A 22069-nucleotide genomic window follows, 5' to 3' on the forward strand; every position below is an offset into this window, starting at 1 on the left:
ACAAGCAATTTGTTTCCTTCTGTCTAAAGTTAGCGGAAAAAGATCTTTGGTCTTACTCTCTCGCTATAACAGATCTGACAGCATACATTTTTGTCTAAGAATAAAGGTAGTGAAGATCTGTCACTATGGGCTAAATTTTGAAGTTCTGCATCTGCACAACTGCCACCCATTATTAGAAATCAACATACAGGCTACTAGACTCTTGAAAATTGATTAAATGGAAGCTAAATGATTGAAAAGTGCAAACAAGTTTTTTTGCTAATTTACTGCAGAAACAAGACTTCTTTATCACTGTGTATACATACCTGCTTCCTTAGTAAGTTTTGGTCTTGCTGTTCAATTTTAACAAAATTTGGCAAATGGGTGTAGATCTCCAAGATAACCAGGCTCCTGCATATTTTGCAATATAGGCAGTAAGGTAAAGGAGAAGACTGTCCAAGTGTCCTAAGAGTGGCAACATCAGCCTCACAGAAAAGAAGTCGTAAAAATGCCATATACACCGAAAAAGCTTCAGTTCAAGCATTAACTTCTTAGCCTCCAAAATCAGTCATCAGCGAGACACAAATCTTGAGTTAGAAAACTCAGCTTGCGGTGCTCACAGAACTACGCATTTAATGATAAATTCACAGACAGCACTAGTGGTGACCCAAATTTTCCTGTGGCTGCGATTCATGTGCTTATCTTCCAGCATATGGCTGCATCTCACTGATAAGGAGTATGCTTCAAGGTAAACACTACACTGAAATCTTACTGCAGCCCTACTTTTTACATATACATAAATCTCCCTTTTTCGTTTTTACTCACAGATTTAGTTATAACCTCTTCTCTGAGCAAAAGAACAACCTCCTTCAAGGAAAGCAAATTGCTGAACTTAAAACGGCGTGGTTGCTTAATGTAGATCCAGATGGAGATTTTAGAAACCCTCTAACTGGGTTCAGGAGCACACTGCTAATTTTAAACGTACTTCAGTATTTACTGATTACATCCCTCCCTCAATGTATGCCCTGACTGTACAGTGTAGTTTATAATGGGAGTTTAGAAAACCATGATCTTCGTTTTCTAAATAAAACTGATTTATCTCCCTTGCAAGAATTAGAGTCAGAAGTCTGCTTTTTCTTCATAATGATCAAGAAAATAGCTGAATTACTGATCACCTCTAAAGAAATCTTAACATTTGAATTTTTGCTTTTAGTTGCTTAGGGGAGAAGCTCAGGAATGAGCTCAAAAAGAGGAGTGTCTGCTGCCTAGTGAGGCATCTGTCTGCTTTTCTCTTGAACAGTTGTGTTTCATCTATGTAGCTGAATAATAGATAAGAGAAATCAGTGTCCACTTAAGTTAGCTCATCACTGCTAGGGGAGAAGGCTGATGAATAGGAACAACTCTACAAATCTGCCTCTCATACTCCACAAGTGACTCCCCAGAATGATGCCCGAGAATTTGCATTCCTTCACATTTCTTCTGTATTTAGCATCTAACAAAAAGAAAGGACAAAGCTCTCCCCTTGACTAGCATTTTCACAAAACCTGTGCATTAGGTTCTGATGATAAAAGACAGGCACAATTATTTTCATGCACTTTGTGCATGGGTTTGGGGTCTTTTTGCATTCTCACAGCACATGCAAAGAAGCCAAATCTTGCTTATGAAAAAGACAATAGCCATAAACAATTCAAGCACTGGAGTCAAATGCTTAAAGAAGTTGGTTAACTTGCACTTTCTCGTTGATCTTCAGAAGGTGTTTGTCCTGACACTTCCTGCCCTGGAAGGATACATACTACTTTTAGCACACATTCAGTTAATCTCACTTAAAAAACCCCCAACGACAACAAACAGATAAAAAAGGCCCAGTGGAAGCTTTCTAACTGAATGCTGCTACAAAGATTTCTTCCTGGTTTTTCCCCTCTATTCTGAAATCTTGACTTGAGTTACTTCTCCTCCACAGAGCAAAGCCAAGCCACATTCAATTTTGTCAGCTCCAATGTACCCAATACGCTCGCTTTTCCACTGGAGAAATCTACGCCTTTTAAGAGATAAAATAATTTGATTTTTTATTGCCTCAACACACACATGCACAACGTATCAATAACCTTAGCAACAACAAAAGATGCTCCCTCGCATGCACTACCTGCGTGAACTTCTGTTCTCAGTTCTCCCAACCAACTACGGATTTCAGCGCAACAGCCTGACTCTGACCGAGAACTGAATTTAGGATCCAAGACTGAGGTTTCTGTAGCTATTTAAAGAAATAAAAATCCATTTTTTTTGAGCCATGATGTGCTTGCCCATTCTTCCCCCATACAGACATATAAATGATACCTACTTTGAGATACTGAAGAGGAAAAGAAAAATCCCCTTCAGTCATTGGACTAGTGGTCTATGTGAGGTACAAGATCTGTTTTCCCATCAGGGTTTTCATTCACTCCCAGGCATATGCCATCTCAGCAGGCCACCACAGACTAGACAGAAACATGAACTCCTTACTATCATACTGTTGATGTTGGCTGTCAGGCTACCATGAAACCAGCTCCACAGGAAAGTCTAATATTTGAACTTTTCACTCTTATTTCATTTTATTAGACAGCAGTGAAGGTTAGCTTTGTAAAAAAAGACTGAGCTAAAACCTTGAAATGCTGGCAGTCAGAAAGCAGCAGCATTTTTACCCCACTCCTTGTTAGGAGATGGCCTTTCCAAACAGACTTAGGTTTTTTTAAGTGATCATTTCTGATGGATAATTCAAAACTTGCTGGCTACACAGGTGGAGACTTTGAGATTTTTAGGGTGAAGCCATAAGCATACAGTGTCCACAGAGGACAGGTCCCCAGATTTTTCTGGGCTTTGCCATAATTCACGCTGTAACTACATGACTGAAGTGCAGAGCTGGCATTGTTTTGGAGCCTCTCACACTAATAGGAATTTAACTCCACTCTTCAGAACGCTGGCTCGAAGAACCCCATCTGAGGTTCAGATGACGACAGGATAATGTGTTCACTAGTGGAATGCGTACAGGTGCCCAGAAGGAAGGCCTTTCTGCAGTGATAAAGTAAAATGAATATTCATAACTACCTTTTGGGACACTAGAAAGCAAGCTTAAAACCACGCTCTTAACCACAGGCTCTCTATTTCAAAATAGGCACTGAAACCCAGAAGTCACTTTTGATAATCTTGGGAGATATGCTTAACACTTCTACGATACAATTTAAGCTAAGTACTTGTATTTTGCTGAAGCAATGTCACAACATGCACAAGAACAGTTCCTAAATGAAAACTACAAATATGCAGTTTTAACTACACAGGTATGTGTTGAATAATAATTCTGGATTAAATGCTAGAAGTACTCACTGCGATGTAGGTAAACCAGATTACCCCTAAAACACTTGTCAGAAGTTTTCCTTGGGAATATTAAGTCCTGTGCTACAGTAAAAAACTTGAAGGACATGAAGAACCTGAAATACATATAATCCCATATAAGTGCTCTTACTTTTTTAGCTTCTCGAGTGCTTTGCGGGGGCAGGCCTAACCTAGTTTGTGTGAAAATCATTTGAATTCAATGTGTAAAAGCAGGAAGTGAGAAAAATGAATCATTTCACTGTTAACCATTTTAAAAGATGCTGCCTTAAAGATAAAATGCTGGTTTTGAGATCAAACAAAATGAACAGAATTCCAGATTTGTGCCTAGCAGCTGACACTTGCAAGATCTGGAAGAACAGTGCTAGACCTGCAAGCAATACTGCCAAAACCACAAGGTTATAAAGTTTGTAAGACATACGCGGCTGCATACAGAATTTGGGTGAGTGATGGCTCTAGACTGGAAGCGCAAAATTTCAGCACAGGATCAAGATCACTATGTGTAAAAGCACTAGCTTTTCTGTCTATCCTTCCTTTAATGGCAGGTTAAAGAAGTTTGCTTCTTCAAGTCTAGCAAGCTACCTGTAACTTCAAGTACCTGACATTCATTCATGACTTAGTAAATCTCTGTTGGTTCCCAATTTTTCTCAGATCACAGCCTTTTAAATATGTTTCCTCCATTTCTTAATATCCTGTCATTAAGCTGTTCATTGTTTGTTACAAAATTCAGCTCCTGACCCAGTTTTATGACTACTGCAAGAGTGGAGAGTAAAAGACAGAATTTTCAACTGCCCTGTGCTCCCCTGAGGTGGGTGTAGGAAATACACAGCAGGAAGAACGCAGGAGGGGACTGGATCTGGGGAAACGCTGAAAGGCTTTGCTATGCCCTTCTATAGGTGTTTTGGGACTGATCTGCCTGCACGGAAAGGAAAAAGGCATTCCTCCTTCAGCTTTCTAGATGAGGGAATGCAAGATGAATACTATTAACAACTCTGCATTTTTCTCTAGGAATTAACCTAGGAGCAAAAATACGGAAAAAATACCCTATGAAGTTATACTGATTTTAAATCCTGTCCTAGGGATTTCCTAATTAAACTGGGGCTCCAAATTGATCAGATCACTTTTAAAAAGGAGTTGTATATTTTTTCAGTTTCAATACTGGTTAAAATTCTTTCTTAGAATTAAATCCTAACTTAGGGTTACAATCTAGCAAGAAGGAGTTGAAGCAGAAATGCAAATATAAGCCTGCATGTCCAGAAGTGATACATTTTAATATTCTGCTGCCTAAAGTTCTGAGAAAATTTATAGCTACCTTTCCAGGAAATTAGTTTTCATCACTTAAGAGCAAAGCTGGCTTGCTGTTTCTTCACATATACGCAATACAATATGCTCTGCACTTTAAAACAGGATGTGTCAGGTACTCTAGGTATAATCACAATGTTGGGTGCAGTCCAATCTATAGAAATGAAATTTACCACAACATATTTGGTGCCAAGACTATGACTTATGAAAATCCTGAGTTGAAAACACTGCTTTTTGAAAAGTAACTAATGGTTGTGGCAGTCGAATGAGGGAGTCTTGGTAGGGCCTTCTTTCTGAAGATTAATGTTCCTGCTTTACAGGGCTGTCACAGCAAGACCCTTATGCTGACTCAAGGCAGGCATCCTTCAAGATCTGACACAAGACTAGGGTCTTCTGGCTTACACCAATCAAGCTTATGAAGGGATGCACACGAACTTATGGGGACTTATACGTTTACGCAAACCGAAAGTCCATGCACAGAGCAGACATCAATAACAAGGTTGGTTTGCTAGTGCTACATACCGTACAATTTCCCATTGAAATTAACCCAGAAAGACACTGGGCTAGTACTGTCTTCAAAAAAAAACCCCATAAATCTAAGAATCAGAGCCTAACTGTATTATCCAAAGGAACTAAGTATTGTTTACTTCTCACCAAACTAAAGATTATTTCAAGTACCTAATTTCAAATGGGGAGGTGATGCAGCTGCTTCTGCAAATTGTGGCCATAAAGGCACTCAATTATCAGGGCGTACGTAGCCATGCACAGACTGTAACGAGCGAGCAGTGCCAAATGCAGCAGCAGTGGTGGCTGAAATTAATTTGGTCGAGATGGGGACAGTTGTTTAAAACTGGAAGAAGCCAAAAGAGGACAAAGAAATACCTCATTGTAATTCCGCACAAAAAATTGCCACGTGCATTAAAAATCTCGTACCTCAGGTTACTCATTTCTGTGAACAAGGCAAAAAGCTCTTGAAGTCAGATGCCCGGCTCCCTTTTTACTGCTCCAGTCCCAAATCAATAACTCTCTCTCTGTTCCTCACTCTCACCTTCTTCCCCACTTTGTTCAGCGGCCAAAGTGCTCCAGTAAAAACCTGCTGAAGTGCTCCTGTGCACCACAGACTGGAAAACCACAAAGCGGCTGGACGGGTTAATGAGACATTGAGATGCTTACCTGCTGACTTATTCCTTTCTGCGCGTAACTTCCCTGCTGCAGCCCGTTCCAGCGTTACACCAGCAGAGCCATTTCTTTGCAATTCACCACAACAGAAGCCATTCCTGTCACGGTGGGAGTCACTGCTGGGCAGCGCTTCCGCGTGTCTCGACTTAGGCGACGCTTTTGACTCGCTTTACGTCCTTTCCTCAAGCTACAGAGAAAAGAAACAAATTGTTCAACAGCGAAAACACCTGTAAAACATGTCACTCAGCAACGTAGGGTGTGAAATCTGTTTTCTAGGAAGAGGAAACATGCATGTTTCCAGACATAAAAGCTGTATTCCGTACTACGTAGCAGTCTGACATGACTCTATTGCAACTGATGGTAGCATCTCCATGGGGGCAGGGGGAATGCTACGATGAACCAGATCTTAAACGAAAATTCTCAAACAACGCCTAGCTTTTATCATCTTTTGGTAAATGTCTACGTGACTCCCAAACACATACAACCTCCAACACATATAGCACGAGAGAGGAAATTAACTTATGTTCATCAGAAATCTACTTTAACATCTCAAAGATATATGAACTGACATTTGACCACATCTGAGGAAAGTAATGCGTGATTATTCACCCTCATCAGCACTGTGGCTAGAGCTGCTAGCCAAGACTATGCCTCCATTGTGCAAGGTACTGTATGTGAACACATGACAAGAGACAATCCCGCAAAATTTACAAGCAAAATACACGAAAAGAAAGAACATGGCATTAGAGGTGCAAAGAATTCAAGTATGTCATCCAGTGCCAAGTAGATTGCATAGCAGCCCAAATCTCATGCCACGACTGTCTGCTTTTCCGATTCCTGTTCCTCCAGAAAGGTGTCTCATCAGTAGGGAAAATGATCACTTGATGGTTTTTTAAATTCTTTTTTTTTTTTTTTTTTTCTTTGAAGAGAACAGTCATTGGAACTTCATGGACACGAGCCACTGAATAAAAGCAAATTACATCCAGTTCAAGTAATGTTTCCAGAAACATGCCAGCAACTCATTCTCTGCATCTACTGACAATGGACTGACAATGCAGGTCCCAGGAAGAACTGAGAGTATCAACAGTGAAAGAAGCACTGGCTGGCATTTCAAACTTATGCAGCATCACACCGTCTAAAGGAAAGTGACCCTTAAGAGGTCGCACCAATTGCAAAAGTGATTTAATGCCCACAGAAACTCACAGTGAAGGAACCACTGACGTGTTCTAGTTTCTTCTGAAAGCAGAGCTCCAAACTGCCAGCAATGACAACAGGAACAATCATGTGGGGGCCCATCACTGTAAAGCTCTGGAGAAGAAAACAGCCTCTCTTCCCATCTGAAATGGCTGGAGGAAATTCTTTTAAAACTTGCACGTATTTCAGAGGACATAGAAAGATATTTTGTTCAAGGAAGTGGTCTTCAAATGAAACATGGACTCACACAGACAAAACTGAAACTATCTGGCATTTCACGCAGCACTCCTGACAACAATAAGGCAACTGCACTGCGCTTCTTCAGGATGGTGGTTATGATATGGAGATAACTGCATTTGCAAAGGTCGTTTTTAATCCCTCAACAGATTTCATCTCTGTTACCATACTACTCAGCTCTGCCTAGACATCATTACAGTTAATGGAATGAAGCACGTACACAGGGTGACCAAAATGCTAAACGCAGAGAAAATTCTGCTCTAAAAGCAACACTTCAGCATACTTTGACTCCTCATACTAACAAATCCAGATGTTACTCTCAGATTTGATCCTTGCTGCGTACACCATCTTTCTGTTACTGTTTTAACTGTGGTTTACTACTTGGAACTGGGAAGTGGTTCATTCTGAAGAATGTAGTCTTAAATGAAGACTGTGCATTTTAAGTAGATGTTTCTGTTAGGAAAGCAAAGCTTCAGCAAATAAGGCAAGGCACGTAATGGAGAAACACTTATCAAATGGCTACATTGATTAGACTGCAGCAGGCCGGAGCAGCAGAGCTGAAAATAGCCAAAACACAGAGTAAATACGAAACCTCTTCGGGCTGTTTGACATTGTGGTCTGGTCCTGGAGCCAGTTAATAAACCCAAGGGCTGGGAATGCATTATCCAAACTCTGACCCCAGCTAAATATAATTATTTGAACAATACAAATTGGAAAGAGATTTAATCTAAAATAGTTTTGCATGAGATAAAGAGAGATTCATAGTTCATAAAGTATTTATAATGAACAGACTTTGGTTTCCCAAAGGCACTACAATTATCAGCTTCAAGCAGCTTTTTCATTGAAAGATGATGGTATTTAACCGACTTGGCAGCACGCTACATTGAAACACAGTAATCTAAAGACATTATTACATTTATCTGCACCTTTGTTCCTTCCCATATTTCTGTACATCACTTGATTCAATCCCTTCAAGAGACACCATTTTTTAGGACAGCATTTCCAGTACGAAATATAATTGAAGAAATCCCTCCATTAACTCATTACAGTTTAACAAATACATAGGTTCTGCATAAAACAGTATTTACAGAAAATGCAACAAACACGTTTTTCTAACTAGCCTTAACGTGCCAAAATTGTGTCAAGCAATTGCACAGTAAAAAGGCACTTGCTTAAAGACAGCCACTTACAATACACACAACTTGGAATGTTTAAAACTCCATTCTGATCTCATTAACACAATTTCACATCACTTTAACCCCATTAAATTCAGGGCAATTACTCCATTGGTACGAAGAGATTGTGCCCACCTTTTTATTCAGTTTGAGTTTCAAGTTCCAGGCTCTGACTGGTTCATTACTGGAAGCAAGTCATCTTGGGGAGAGGCAGAATACAGTATGAGCAGAAGGCAATGGAAAACGTGGGTGTTCAGCCTGCAAAAACACAGTTATCCTAGAACAGAGAGAAGACAGGGTTAGAAAAAGCTACAGAGATCATCTATAGCTGCACCCCTTATCCCAAGGCAGTGTCTATACCACCTGCATGATATACACTGGAACCATTCCTGACACCTACGTGACCGACAGTTCAAAAAATCTGCAGTGGTTCCCCTCTCTTACAGTCTTCTATTTCCCGCTTTACTATTGATGTTGCAGTGTCACAGTTCTGCACTGAAATCAGGTGTCTGCTCATGCAGATAAACTCTAACAGCCATTTCACCAGCCCGTGATGTGCTCTTTCAGTCACGATAGATATATACCACGTCCTTTAAAAACAGTGCACCCAAGCATTCAACAATCTGTTCAAGTCCGCCACTATGCTACCAGAGATATTGAAATGGTAGTCCCAGAGTGAAAAAAACCTAAATATTTACTATAACATAGCTACTGTACAGAAATAATATTGTTTATTAGTAAAAAGTGCATATTGAAAGAAACATAACTAATGGCGTGTCCTTCAAAAAGGGTCTTCTACCTGATCCTAGATTCAGACAAAATAATGTCAGGCTATCACACAAAAAGCTTTACGTACTTGCCATTTTTATTACTACATCAAGTCAAAGTGAAACCCAAATCAATAACATTTGCAGAGTAGAAGAATAAAACATGCAGAACGTCACAAAGAAATAAACCATAGCGGGATGCAATGATACAGATTAAACCCTCCACAGTAAAAGGAATTAATCAGACCATGCTGGAACAAGAACTCTTCTAGTTCCACCAAAAAAAATACCCTCAGTACTCCAACCTCCCTGACATGTTGGTTGAGTCCACTTTGCAATGGATTTAAGCACTCAGTTGTTTGATTTTGTGCATATAAATATCTATTGATACTAAACCCAGACTTTGTTCTAAGTCAGGAGACACACTGACTTCAAGCTAATACTCAAAATACCTCTCTCTGACCTCTGTACCAACACTTTTCCATTTTACTTTCCCCCCTTGCCTGCTGACACAAATGGATCTGAAGACAGAGAGGGAAACACTTAGCACACATTGTGCAATCAGCTTTGACAAGAGAGCGCTGGGGCTTTGACAAGAGAGGACTGGCTGATAAGGACCTAATATTTGCTACAGTTCCCCACTGATTATCTGGATGTTTAAAAAAAGTTTGGTTGGTCAAAAGACAACATTTCAGGCTGACATACATGATCAATAGGAGGAATCCTTTGGGGTTTGTGTACTTGTCTGCTAACAGAGTACAAGCTAAATCTTTCAGCCTCTCCTGTAGATCATTTCAACGTCAGCTCTTTATAGGAAACAAACTGGGAGGGTAGTCTGAATTTAATACTTCCAACTCTACAGATCCTGTTTTCTTCAGGAAGGACTGAGTATCCAAATATCCTCGGCCGGCATAAACAGCCGTCAATGTGTGGAATTCAAGAGAAAATCTCCACTGACTTACACCTTAGACAGGTAGATGTCCCCCCGAAGAGTCCAGCAATTCAGAGGTGAAATTAAATTGAGTTTTAAGAAGAGTGCTTTGCAAATTGCTACCCAGGAGAAAACACAAAGAAGCAGCAAGAAACAATGATATTCTGCACAAAATGAGCTAATCCAACTTATCAAGAAGTAAAAGGTAACTTCCTTATTTAAAAAGTAAGAAATATGGCTTCCATGTTAAATTCTTAATTGAAAAATTGCTCTATCCAACAATCCTACATGGAGAGTCACTTGTATTTGCAAGTGGGTGCCTGGTTTCAAAAGGATTAGTTACCTTTCCAGCTTTTATATTTAGCTCTTTATTGGTCTCAGAATCACAGTAAATCAACAGATGGATGTCATCAACGTATGCAGTATGTAAAATGTCATAAAACAGAGAAGAAAAACCTAGTTAATTTTGCAAGGAAGGAGGTGCCAGAAGACTAATGCATATCACCAGGGACATAGTTCCGGTACAACAGAAATTGGTTCCAGGGCACCATTCCAGGCCGTTCCAACTCCAAATGAGCACTGCGCAATACCAGTAATACATCACCATTTCAAATTGCTTATCAGTGTCTGAAAAATTGAGAAAGAACTGGAAATGAAGTTTACATATCTTTTAACGATACCTTCTAATTTTGAGGGGGAAGCAATAGCAAAGAGCATTTGAGAATCGCAGCTTTTAGTTTCATGAAGAAAGGGACTGGTTTGATTTACAGCTATATGACTTATTGCCACATCTGGCAACATAAGGCTAGGGAATTTTATGGGGAAGGAAATGCCACTTGATGCTTTTATAATTAAAGCAGACAATATATAGATAGTTTACACAAAGTGACTATTTTCTTTGGGAACATTCACCTAAAAGCTTGTGCCAGGAACAGTGGGGAGACTACATTCAAAATTACAACACAGATTGCTTTGGACCTTCATTTCTATGCTTTTCATCATCCTGAATGGTTCACAGCAGAGACTAAGATATGATTTGGAATTCCCACTGCTCACCTGTATGAAATTATTACAGGAAGAAAAGTGGTTTTTTTTTCAGAAGGAGTAACGAGACCAAAGGCTCCTGAGAGTATGTGTCCGTGGAGGCTGATTTACTGAAGGAATATGAAAAGTTTCACATATTTGATAATTGCATCTTACAGCTGGAGGAAGTTAGTAACACAGTGAGGGCCATACCTCCGGGGGAAGTCAGAAAAGCCAAGTTGAACCGTCCCAGTGGAAGCTGCTTTGCTCACAGTGCCTTCAAAACTCCGGCCCCGATGGTAGTTGCCGGGTCCTTGAAAATGTAGCCACAAGTTCTTTAGAAAATCTCACTGAATGTGCCAGAAAACCACATGCCACTTCTTAGGCCAGCGACACAAAGTTGAGTTTGCTTCCATCCATGCACAAAGATGAAATTCATCTCTTACCATCCAAGCATAAAATTAAATTCTTCTCTTTACTCTGTCCTCTTGAATGAGCCAGATTCAACAGAAACATTTTCTGAACATTGCTAATCTAACTAGCCATTTGTTTGTACATTTACCAACTGTTGCCTTACTCTCACAGAACCGCTTCTCCTGCAGAAAACAGACTGGGATTACTATGAAGAGTAACACATAATCATGACAAGATAAGCATTTAACACATTTAATTTGGCTTCTCTTTATTCCTTTGAATACCTAATTAACTTTTTTCTAAAAGCAACGTTACATTATCCTAGAGAACTCCCCAGCCTATTTGTCCTTAAAAAGGAGTCACCCCAAAAAAATATCACAAAAGATTTGTCTTTACAGGAGGGGACCCCGTGAACTCTGTTTCATCCATGGAAAGCCAAGCACGTCTTTTCTGTGAGCAATGATAATGAGAATTCAAGTCACTGCTTCAGATGCACATAACTATAACATCATACATATGCTCAGCAAAGCCAAAACAGTTTCTGCTATCACCTAAGCATTTCCTTTAAATGTTATTCTGAACAGACAGCTAGCAGAGACAGCACTGCAGTTCCTTTGCTGCTCTCTGTCCTCGATAGAAGGCACGTGGAAGCCAGGCAGGGAATTCTTGTCCTGCACATGTAGAGGATCGACACAGTAGGGTCTCGATAGCTGTTGGCTCCGTAGGATACTTCCGTAACAGCAGTTCCGATAGCGACAGACATTGGCATATTCAGACCAACTGTAAGTCTGTGCTTATGATCAATGTATCTACAGAAGCCTGAGCAGTGTTGGACCAACCTCATAGTGCTGCTTCTGCTGTTGACAGAGGTGCTGTGCACTGTAAAGAACCTGAAACCACAGTACTTACTAACAATGTTGACTGTTTAGCCAAGACAGTGTGTTTTATCTGGACTGATGTTGCTCCTTAAATTTCTGCAGGTTTTGGGAAAAATTCCAGATCAACTGAAGCAGTTTGAGCTGTTAGACAGAATTCATGCTTCTAATTACTATAATTCACTATAATAGGCCTCTGAAGGCTTTCCATTTTTGGCTAAGTTCTTTTAATGGGGCTCAAGTTGGATCTGTATGTCTTACAACTTAAAATGTTTTAAATAAACACACCGTGCAGAAATCTTATTCATCTTCAGAAAAAATGTGCATTTGTTAAAACAACAAGCTGAAAAACCTGTACTAATACATAGAAAAAGAGAACAACTTCAAATGAAGAAGTATTGTCCTAACGAAGATTAGTTTTACGTCAAAAAGTGTCATCTGTTTCAGCTTGATGTTTCTACTAGAATGATGGGGAGCTGTGCTGAAATGATACAACTGGGGATTTTACTCTGGATATATTAAGAATGTGTGTTGACCAAAAGCATTCAGGGAAGAATTTGACCGAATGTTTGACTGACAATAAATCTTGAAAGGCTTGGCTGAGGAGGGATGTATTCAGAAGAAAAAACTTGCATCAGATACTGACTTCTGTGGAGATCCATGGCAGAGAAGTCTGGTTTTTAATATCAGTTTTCAGAAAACAGAAGTATCTTAAGTAGGTTGCAAAGCTTCACTTACCCCACTTTCTGACCGTCTGCTGGGTGCAAAAGTAGATCACCACAAAATCACAGCATAACTGAGGCTGGAAGGAGCCTCTGGAGATCTCTAGTCCAACTCAGAGCAGGGTCAACTAGAGTCAGTTGCTCCGCACCTTGTGCAGTTCAGTTATGGCTAGATGAATGAAAAAATTTAAGACCTAATTCCACCGTTCTTATGTTAAAAATAACTGCTTACCCTGTGATCAACACAGAAAATCAATGCAACCTCTCTCACACAGAAGATTTCATCAACTTGAGGAAAGCAAGGGAAAGCTGCAAGTTTAAGAGCTGAAACTATAGGACTAAAAATCATTCCAGCATTAACACCTGAATTTTTGTACTTCCCTAAGAAAGGACTATAAGAGTAGCGAATAGCAAGGGGAAAAGAAATATCAAAACAGAGAGTGAAATATGAAAAAGGCAGATATGCTTACTTAGAAGGTAAGAATCTAAATGCAAAGATGAAAAGAAAAAGTCCATAGAAAAATAAAAATTAAGACAGAGACAGTTGGTATTTCCCAAAGTACACCTACTGAAAATATTAAAAGTGAATATATTCAACATGCCTGAACAGCCCCTACAGCACTATCTATGATTCTTGGGCAGGATTTTCTTAAGTCTTCAACATTTGACTTCATTCAGATTCCACTAAAACACAGACATTGTCTCAGCAACTCCAAACCGAAAGAAATTAGAGAAGGCAGAACCAACTTAGGTGCTCCTGTACCACGACAGCTGAAGACTCTGAAATATGGGATACTTTTCTCAGGGTCTGCTTATGCCAATATTAGACTACTGAAAGATTGGACTATAAATGGCCATGGTGGACTTTCTTCATTCTCATTCAACTAGAAAAAGCTTACTTGCTCTTAGGGATATATTTTATTGTGTTTAGCTGCAACTTAATCCAGAGTGAGTGGAACATTTAATGAAAAATTCATGCCATTCAAATTGGATGTCACTCAAATTCACAAGACCGTCACAATTTCCACTAATTAAGCAGCTCTGAACCTTTAGGAATAAAAGGGTTGTATATGCAAGATTGTGTGAAATCACGAGACAATCTGAGGTTCTGATACAGCACCAAAAGGAGATTGGCAATGGTGTTGCTATTTTTGTAAAGGATTAAAAAGTTCATGTTTTTTGATGATTCACTCTCCTTACTAACTGAAAGTAACTCTTCTACAAGTTCACCTACAATCACATACAAACACTCAGAGCTATATGTTAATGTACTAGGTGACTCAGGTAAGAGACAGACATTTCTGTCAGTTTTGATTTTACATCATCCAAGAATGGATTCCAGTCCGTTCCCACTGTACACCATGTTTTGGAGTTCCCCTCACCCTCATTGCGATGATTACTTCAGAAATCCTTGCATTAGCTTTGCAAAACTACATCAGATACTGCATGTAAAAATTCAAGAGAACAACACTTTGAGCAAATGCCATCCCCTTTTTCCCCACCAAGGCACTCCTGTTTTCTGACACACCCTAACAGTTGAATCTGATGGTCTCAATCCAGTAAATTTCAGTAAGTTCTGGATTTTTTTCAAATCAGCTGCCCTCCTCCACTCCCAGTAAGGTCAATTTTACTACACGTGCATTGGTAACTCAGTATCCGTATTACCATAAACCAAAAGAAGACAGCCCCAGCCGCTCACAGGACAAAGATAGCACAATCAATACAATACTGCACTATAGACTAACATGGGGTAGAGCTGCTGAGGCAGCTTTGCTGCTCCTGCCTCTTGCCTTTACACAGGACACAGTCATTGATTTTCTCTCGTTTCTGTGGCCAGCAATGATTTCTTCTCTTAGGTTATTCATTTAAAAGAAAAGTCGAACCCCCCCACCAAGTCAGAACAAAGAGAAGCAGCGGCAGTCCCACAGAATTTGTTCTTCCCAAAAGAAAGGCACAAACCAGAAAATGGATTGTTTTCTGTTGGGGAAGGATGCAAGATGACTCCTTCTGCACAGAGCCCAGGATGATGCCAGTACCAGTCTCCCTTTGCAAGATCAGGTTGAAGCCTGAGGACGGAAAATGGATGAAGATTAACATGCTCTTACTGTCCCACACATGACATAAACATCATAAATATTCTGCAAGATAACATGCAAAGGGCTTTCTGTCCCAAGGTAACGTACTCTCCTACAGCAGCTGTATGCAAACGTCACATATCCCACCCGTAACTCCCATCCCACTAGTAACACAAAATCACGTATATGAAACAATTTGTATCCTTAATTAACACAAACTCAGAATTTGCCAAGCTGAATCACGTAACTTGTTCTCCTAGTCCTCTACTAATGTTGGCCACTGGTAAAATTGAGCACTATATACTCCAGACAAAGAAGGCAGCCACCCTTCAACCCACACACCGCAGAAATCACTTAGGCATTCCCTAAAGCTGAGATTGAACTGTCCTCCACATCACAACGTTACAGACATGGTTAGTAATCAGCAAAATATGTAGCCCATTAGAAAACCTAACCTCAGCATTTCCTTTTATTATACGATGCTTAAGTCAGCTCCTAAACATCCCACAGATGTTTAGTCAGCATCTGTTCAAAGCCCATTGCCCTTCTACTATATCAGGTATGTCTTTGTTCTCATCACCTACGAAAGGATGAAAGAAGGAAAAAGTAAGCATTGATCACTTTATACATAATCATTTGCATCCCATCTAGTATTTATCCTTTCCAGACTCGGCAGGTAAACTCTAGGTTTATACTCTCCTTCACTCGCTCTCCCTCAGTATTGGAATCCTGTCCTCCTGGCTGCATCTCAGGAATACAAAATAGTAGCAGCCTCTTCAGGTTTTGTTGTTTTTTTGATTTTGTAACTCTTTCTGTCACTCTTACTCTTCTTGGCCATGCTCTGGAAATGAATGTAGACTTCAGATGCAGTCATCGTCTCAGAGCCTGGGTGGTCTAAGCATCAAAACACAGCCGGGGACAGAGCTGGGTGAGGAGACAAGAAAATATTATTTCTCTATTAATACATTAATGACTTTGTCCTGATTGCTATCAGTACCAAGGAATTTCACTCCCAGTCTGATAGGCGTAACAGAACTGACACCTCCGTTTTTCCGCCACGCTAGTCCTATCGTCAGCCTTAAATTTTGCCTCCTCCTGAAAGGAGTTATTGCTCTGTAAAAATGAAGTATTCTGCTGCTGCTGTTATCTGTTAATTAGCATCAATTGGTTTCTGGAAAAGTGTTATGCTCTCTAGCTATAAATATATCTAAAAAGGTGTTTTTCTAAGGTTTCCTTCAGAATCATACAATTTAATAAAGTCAAAGGCAGGAAGGATGAATAAGAGCCTTTGGGGAGCTGATCAGCTGAGACACAGCCAAGATCTTCATCAGTTTCAGCAGTTTAAAATTAGAATTTGCAATTTAAAGGAAGGCTTTATGATATTCTGAAATTTAGTGCTCCTTACTGGAATTCCTCTTCCCAAGACGCTAATGCCTGCCTTTTTTTATACTACTGCTTTCCTTTAGCAGGTTTAATCCTGCTCCTACAGAAACCCAGGGCAAAACTCTAAAGGATTTCTCATGCTAAAGACACTGACAAAATAAGAAATACCAATAAACAACTAATGTGCTAAGCATTATTTTTTTAAAAGAGATTACTCCTCTGGCTTATCCTGAGGTAAGAGATTAAGTTTGTTAGGTTTAGAAGATTCTTCAGCATACTGCCTTTCAAAAAAAAAAAAAAAAAAGGCACAGAAAGGAGGGAGCATTAAACTCAGGAGAAGCGTGCGATAATAACAGAGAGAGAAGTACTATAATATCATATGATACCATAAGATCATATATAAGCACCATTTGTAGAATTTTTACTATTGTTAAGTTACTGTTTCACCATCCGTACTTCTCCCTTCCCATTCCTTTCCTGCAGCCTCTGATTATCCCTGTGCTTCTTCTGCCGGCTCCTACACTGTTCTTCCCTTTGCACTCCATCCATTTTTTTCTAGGCTTGCTCGTTCTCCTCCCTTCTCTGCTTCTAACCTCTTTTGCCACCTTCTCCTGTTAGACTATTCCCCTCCCAACCTCTGTCCCTCTAGCTGTCCTGTTAAGCGAAACGTAACACCCTATCTGAACTGGAAATCAATCTCCCAAATGCACGGTAACTGGGTAACTTTGAAGCCAGGCAGAAACACCTGCATTATTTCGACAGCTCAGAGTGAGCGTGATCATTTTGCACAGATAAAGCAGTGCTTTCAGTGGTGTCTGCTTGCTTTGTTTTCTTTCACATTATCTAAATTGAAATATGCAGTAGGGAAGTGTCAGCAGATGGAGATGATGTACATGTTGGCAATATGTTAAAGAAGATTACGAAAAGAAAAGAAGGCAACGTTGGCTTCTGGATACATAAAGCCTCTGACTTAAGAGGGACAACAGCTGACATTCTCACACCACTGCTCCAACGAGAGAAATCAATTCCTGGGATAGCAGCAAGGTAGGAGGGAACATGGGCAAAAGGGGAAATCATGCAAGTAAAATAAAAGATTAATTCAGGGCTTGTGCAAATAAAGCTATTATAACGCACATAAATGCTGCAACAGAGAAGATAAAGGAAACCCAAGGCAGCGAACAGAAAACGCAAAGCTAGAGCTGACCCAAACCAGTAACTGCCAAGTGCAGCATCCAACCTGATCGCAGCCCCAGGACGCTCGGCCAAGAGGACCAGGGCTCCCTGCTTGACCCAGGGAGCGAGGGGCGGAACTGTGGAAACCCCGTACGCATGACTGCTCTCTCTTGCCCGTTTCTGAAGATATCTACTAGTACAGGTGTTGTGAGCTTGCGTACCGCAGAGGACTGTCACCTTCCCTCTACAGAGAGTCTTCCCTTCCCATCAGTGAGAATGACGTCCTGAAATCCCACGGTGGAAGGTTTTGCGCTCTGATTCCATCTAGTTCGATCCCTTATATTTCTGCCTACAAAAAAGTAAAACGTGGTCCATTTATTAGGACCCACACAATTTTTCAACATTAGCATCTCAGAGGCACAGTAGTGTATTTGCAGTTTGCTGAGCACAGCTTTGTACTTAAATCCTAGTCCACGGACTGAGGTGAGGACGACATACCCAAAATGTCTCACTCTGGCCCTTCAGAATATTTAAGTCAAGAATCTACTTGGCGGTTGTTTTGTAAAAGAAAAAAAAAGACCCTTTAGTTTCTCCATCTCATTCCTAAACCTGGCAATTCTCCCTTTGACTTCATTCCTTCTCTCCTCCCACTGCCTGCCCCGCCACTTCACAGCAAGAGTATTGCTCAGAAACTGTCTGTTGTAAGTTTAAAGCATCTGTCAAATATAAGCAAGGAAAGTGTATTGAATTTCATGTTTCGTTTGGGAAATCTGGTTTTGTCTGTTTTAACCAATTACAAAATTTTCTCCAACAAAAACATCTATTTGTGTGTCTTCTATTAAAATTAGTTGTATATTCCTCCAACGCAAAATGTGATGAAGCCAGCCAAAAGTATGAGCCAATGAATAGTCTCCAGCATGTTGGTCTTTTTCTTTTATGGAATTAGTTAAAAATCAGTATATTTATTGATTCCTTAAAACCTTTTTCTAATAAATGGACTAATTCTGCTGCAATGCATTTCAGTTTTTATTACAATGATGCAAAATGTCTTCTTTTTTCCATTTTGGAAAAATTAAGATTAGGCAATGCATTTAAGTATAGTAAAAAAACAAGCAAAAAGGTTAGAAGAAACAGCAAAATAGGACATATCGGTGCATGCAGCAGTTTTCTTGCCAATTTCTGTAGGGTAATTCTATTAAAACTGCTAACAGATCACACACTATCTGTATATGCTGCCTTTTAACAAAGTTAAGTGCATTTTAATACAAATGCTATGGTCTCCAGTGACCTGCTGGTATACAAATCAAATCTATGGTTGCTGGCTATGGGCCAGATAAATTCAAACCATGTGAAAGGCCTCTTCTACATTTTATTGCTTCTTTTTTTTACCCCAGGTTTATTTAAGAAAAAATACTTTGCACATCTCTCAAGCACAGCTTGCCTTAGCATAAGAAATGTGTTTTTTCACCAGCATAGTTCACCAAAAAAGGTCATCTTAAAATTGGGAATTATTTTATTATTATGTTTAAAATATTATATTTAATTTGATTAACTATGATTAATGGTATGACCATAATTAATTGATGAACTGTAGTGATGCATATGAGTTGAGTAAGATGTTCAACACTATTGCATTTTTCACAGCCCTCTCTCCATAAAACCATACAATAGTAAATACGATAGTTATTGGTACATCTCTTAAGACACTCAGCTAGTCTAAATCAAGACAAATTAATTGACTTTAATGGAGGGATGCTAATATATATTATTTTGGTCACTGTTTCTACTATTTGAGAAGAAATTATTGGTAGGTTATTGTTTTAGATCTTTCACAGCCTCATTTTCACAATAACGTAAGAACCCAATATTTTTCATCCTGGCATTATGTATTTTAACGTGGCCTTTCTCCAGCATTTTCCACTTTGCTCGTTAAAAGGACACGACTGAAGTAACACCATAGCAGGGAATGAAAGAATCACTACTAAAATACATCTTGACTTCAGAACAGCCTGAGATTATGCATCAATGCTTGGAAGAAATCACTCTTGGCAGCTCATGTAATATTTGGTGCCGTTCCTAACACCTGAATTCCTGGACTAATGTAATTAGAGGGCACACAACTGGCATAAGCTTTTACAAGTGAGTGCAACTGCTTTATTTAAAGATCAACCTTGGACTCTTAAAAAAAAAAAAAAAAAAAAAAAAAAAAGTTCAATTACAACAGTTGCCTTTTACCTTGACTTTCATCTGGCATTCAATGAAAAGCCAGGCACTCTCCTTCACAAAAGTAAATGGCCAAATTTTATGCTACGCAAGACTTTTGTGTCACCCTAATCTCAGAGAGAGTTGCAATCATCTGTGGGGCCACCGTGTAATCTCTTTCCTATACAGCAATAAAGGCCTGACAATATAACGGCACTTTCCACAGCCTTGCACTGAAGGCCTCCATTGAACAACGCTAAACATCATCCTTTTTTCCACTGACCTGCTGACTTAGGGAGTTGACATTGGTCAGACACTGAAAAGACAGCGGAAATTCTAGAGGCAGAGAAAGGCAGATGAAATGACCGAGACAGTCTTGCAAGCAAATCTCAACTGTTTCCTCGGACTTTCACGTCCAGTGCAGGCATTTGAAATCTATCCACAAAAAGCGAGTCAAAAGACCACAAGACTGAGACATGTTGACTCAAGAGGAACTACTGTCTGGACGGACAGATGACAGTCTAGAAACTGGAATTAGCATTTGTTTTCAAAAAATCCTCATTGTATCTCACTTCTTACTTATGTGTACTTACATTCCACAATTTCCGTCACGTATAGAAGGAACATCAAGGAGTCAAATTCGTATATAAAAGACACAGGGGGAAGAAGACAAGTTGTTAAGCATTGTAAATACAGTTAGCATTACAATTTCAAGTTCACTGTTGGAGGCTTAGCAAAGAAGCTGAACCGATAGGGTGGACAAGTTTAAGTTTCATGAAACTCGGCACTTAAAAGACCTTATGGGAGACAGAGCAACCAACCGTCACAACTGTCTGGGGACTCCCTGAAAGTAATTAGCTCAGCTCGTTGAAGAAAATTCTCTGATTCCTGCCAGATCCCACAGCCTTTTCGATCGACAGCATCATATAGTCAGCGTTGCTGAAGGCTACTCAAAAAATCTAGCACTTCTCTCAAATAACACCACACTGCTCCTGAGTCCTCATCCACCTCTCCTCAAATAATTTCCAAAAAACCCAACTAGCTGATGGTTACAAAACTGGAGGACGGCTGATCCTGTTAGAGTCGGTCAGCTGCCACTTTCTCAGAAGTCTTTCCAAGAAATGAGAGGGCACAGACAAGGCAGGAGTAAGCAGTAATATTACCCTCCAGGAGAAGATTCCTCTGCAAGAGCCAGACTGCTCCAAAGACTCCTGTAGAAATCTCTACAGGAGATCTGAAATAAGCTTGGAAGACGTCAGGATTTCTAGAGGCTCCACCTGCGACAAGAGGAATACAGGACGCTGGGAGTTTTATCTCCTTGTGATTTTAAGTCTTGCTAAAACTGCTTCTGAAAGCTTCCTCACAATTAATACAGAGCATACTAAAATTTCCTCAAAAGCAGTGAGTGTCTTCCTCTGAAACTGACTGGCAGCATTAGAGGAGTGGTCTGTAGATGCTATAGCGGAGGAGCAGGAATCTGAACAAAAAACCCCAAACAAACAGCGTTCTTACTGGCAAAGCCGATCAGATTGACGACAAAACCCTTGCCAGTGCTACCTCGTGTCCTCCTTGCTGCTTCACAGTGCTCTAAGGGAGACTGCGTGTGCCTGCGAGGAGGAGACCGGCTGCAGTGCCCCTCAGAGAGCCTTTACTCCTGTCAGAAGGATGGATGAGTCAAGTATAAAGCTGTGCGACAGCTGTAACAAAATGGGAGCAAGAACTAACCGACTCAAGACAAAATAGGCTTTACCATAAAAATTATGAAACCATGAGTAAGAGGACAACTTTCCTTGCAGTCTGCATTTCTTTCCCTTCAGCCAGACAGTTGAGCTATGACTTTCAGAAATAGTATTGAAATGAACTTCACCACAAAAAGAGAAGACAATAATTTTCCGATTGTTACAGTAACGTATGCAATGGTGATCATTAGATCTCTTAACTCCAAGCCCTTAAACTTTTACCAGCTTCGGGTGGGTTTCTGCAACCAGAGAGATCCATATATTGAGAAGTCTGATTGGTAATCTCAAAGAAAATTAATCAGACTTAAAATAGCAACACTGGATTTCATCAGATGC

The 22069-nt window shown here is 39.9% G+C and overlaps 1 long non-coding RNA gene across 2 annotated transcripts; it reads right to left on the reverse strand.

Moving 5' to 3' along the window:
• Window positions 1-314: 314 nt before the first annotated feature.
• LOC115342173 lies at window positions 315-11839 on the reverse strand. 2 transcript variants are annotated; one of them, XR_003923662.2, is made up of 5 exons: window positions 11364-11839; window positions 11040-11183; window positions 8565-8687; window positions 5818-6010; window positions 315-444 (listed from the first exon to the last, which is right to left on the reverse strand). It is a non-coding gene; the product is annotated as an uncharacterized LOC115342173 (long non-coding RNA). The 2 variants fall into 2 exon arrangements; XR_003923661.2 differs by having other exon boundaries at window positions 11040-11839.
• Window positions 11840-22069: the final 10230 nt, after the last annotated feature.

Source organism: Aquila chrysaetos, chromosome 1 (assembly GCF_900496995.4).
Source record: "Aquila chrysaetos chrysaetos chromosome 1, bAquChr1.4, whole genome shotgun sequence".
NCBI lineage: Eukaryota > Metazoa > Chordata > Aves > Accipitriformes > Accipitridae > Aquila > Aquila chrysaetos.